Consider the following 2,854-nt stretch of genomic DNA (forward strand, 5'->3'; position numbering starts at 1 on the left):
AAAGAAATTAAACTATGTGACTAAATAATGAAACAAATGAGAAAATATAAAGAAACTACGTGGATATAGACAACAAAGATCTCAGCCATAGACTGTAAAATATCTATACTGAATATATTCAAGAAATTAAAGACTTCATTAAGAATTTCAGGTGCCCAACTTTTCAAGAAGAACTGAATAGCAACTCCAGGCCATGCTGAGCTGGCTTGGGTATTCTACAAGCTGTTGAGTCTCTTCTTCTCCTCTGCTGGCTCAGCTATATTGGCCATGAAGATCCTGAACCCCAAGGCCAAGGTGGCCTGACAATGTTGTTCAACATCAGCATGGCCGGGGGCTGCAGGACATGTAGAGGACCAACTTGGAGCCCATGGGCACCATGAAGATGCTCGTTTCTGATGTGGAGACATCAAGCTTATTACAGATGGTCATGTGCTGCTTCATGAAATGCAAATTCAACACCTAATAGCTGCCTAAATAGCCAAAGTAGCAACAGCCCAGGATGGCATAACTGATGATGGTACTACCCCCAATGTCCCAACCATTGGAGAATTGCTGAAACAGACAGATCTCTACATTTCTGAAAGTCTTCATCTCAGAATAATAGCAGAAGGATGTGAATCTGCAAAAGAAGAGACACTTCAGTTTTTGGAACAAGTCAAAGTAAGCAAAGAGATGGACAGAGAAGCACTCATATTTGTGTCCAGAACATCTCTATGTGTACTAAGGTTTGTGCTGAGTGTGTTAACAGGGGTTGTAGTTGACTCTATTTTGGCCATTACAAAACAAGACGAACGTATTGACCTCTTCATGGTTGAGACCATGGAAATAAAACATAAATCTGAAACAAATACAATCAATCAGAGATAATGTTTTGGAACATGGAGCACAGCAACCTGATATGGAAAGCAAAGTAGAAGAAGCATACATTTACAGCAATGAATTCTAGCATTTTTTAAATCCTCACCTGAGGATATTTTATTGTTGCTTTTAGAGAGAGAAGAAGGAAGAGTGAGAGAGAAACATCAATCCATTGCCTCCCATGCATGCCCCAACCAGGAATAAAATCCACAACCTTTTTTGATGCATGGGATGACATTCCAACCAATCCACTCACTTGGTCAAGACAAATTTTAACTTTTTTTTCCCAATGTGCAGGAGAGAGGGAGGGAAAGAGAGAGAGAGAGAGAGAGTAAGCTAAAAAAAAACTCACTGAAGATAGAGTTTAAAAAAATAATAGAACTGAAAAAGAAAGTCTGTAGTGACTCAGATAAAGGATTTGTTGTTGTTAGTCAACAGAGAATTGACCTCTTTTCCTCAGATTTTTTCACAAAAGGCATGTATAATAGCTCTGTACAGAACTAAAAGGAGAAATATGGAAGAGCTGACATTTGCTTGTGGTGGGGTAGCTCTAAATTCTTTGATGACCTCAATCCTAATTGTTTGGGACATGCAGGACTTGTCTATGTGTATACACTGAGAGAAGAAAAGGTCATCTTTATTGGGAAATGTAATAATCCTTGCTCTAAAACATTATTGGTCAAGGGACTAAATAAACATACACTCACTCAAATCAAAGATGCAATAAAAGGTGGCTTGAGGGCCATTAAAAGTGCTATTGATGATCACCATGTAGTTCCAGGCACTGTTGCAGTAGAAGTAGCAAGAGCACAAGCCCTAATTAAATATGAGCCTAGTGTAAAGTGAGGAGCCCAACTACGAGTCCAAGCATTTGCTGATACATTGGTCATTATTCCCAAGGTTCTTGCTCAGAAATCTGGTTTTTATCTTCAGGAACCACTAACATTAGGAATCATCTACATTTGTAGGTGTGGACTTGAACACAGGTGAGCCAATGATAGCAGCAAAAGTAGGCATATGGGATAACTATTGTGAAAAGAAACAGCTTTTTCACTTTTGCAATGTGATTGCCACCAACACTCTTCTGGTCGATGAGATCATGTGAGCTGGAACGTCTTCTCTAATAGATTGAATTGAAGCTTCCCTTGTATCATATAAATCATGAAGACTCTACAGAGTGATTCTAAAAATACAACTACAGTATTTTTGTTCAAGCTTCAAATGATCTCTATAGGAATTTTCTTTCCCCACGTGAGGAAAGGAGAGAACACTGACAGTCAAATTCTAAAGTCAAATTATAATTACAGTCTTTTTTTTTCTTATACTCAGTGAAGCAGGCTCTTTTCACCCAATGAACAGGATGTTTGCTTTAGTTTCAGTGATATAAAAATCCATGTTAGGAAAGCATGTTATCTTCCTTATTAAATATTGAAAAACAAAACAAAAAAGAAAAGAATCACTAGAGTCCTGCAAAATAAGAAAAAAGAAACAAATGAAAATTTGATGACTGAAAAATATAGTAATTGAAGTTAAGAATAACAGAGTTGTTTATAAAAGGTTAAATGGAGATGAAAAGAAAATTAGAATTAAATATAGATCAGGAAAAATAATATCCAAAATCAAACACAGAGGGACAATAGGATGGAAAATAAAGCAAATGTCATAACAGAAACATAAGATATCATGAGAAGTCTTAAAAAAGGTGTAACACATCCTAGCAGATAAGAAAAAGAATGAAACAGAAGTCATGCTTGGAGAGATAAGGCAGAGAAAATGATAAAATTAATAGACGACATCCACCTATATATTCAAGTTCTTAAAAATCACAAGAAGAAAATCATACTCAGGCACTACATAGTAAAACAATTGAAAATCCAAGACTAGGGAAATATCATAAAAGTAGTCAGAGGAAAATAAAAACCCACGTCAAAAAAACAACAATAGGACTGAAAATAGAATTCTCAACAGAAACAATAGAAACAGAGGACAAAAGAAT

General features: G+C 36.3%; 1 pseudogene; it reads left to right on the forward strand.

The window, feature by feature from the left end:
- The first annotated feature begins 361 nt into the window (after window positions 1-361).
- LOC129083549 (T-complex protein 1 subunit zeta-like) lies at window positions 362-1,990 on the forward strand (annotated as a pseudogene).
- Window positions 1,991-2,854: the final 864 nt, after the last annotated feature.

This window comes from Pteronotus mesoamericanus, unplaced genomic scaffold (genome assembly GCF_021234165.1).
Source record: "Pteronotus mesoamericanus isolate MK-2021 breed Mesoamerican mustached bat unplaced genomic scaffold, CSHL_Meso_final scaffold_167, whole genome shotgun sequence".
NCBI classification, from domain to species: domain Eukaryota; kingdom Metazoa; phylum Chordata; class Mammalia; order Chiroptera; family Mormoopidae; genus Pteronotus; species Pteronotus mesoamericanus.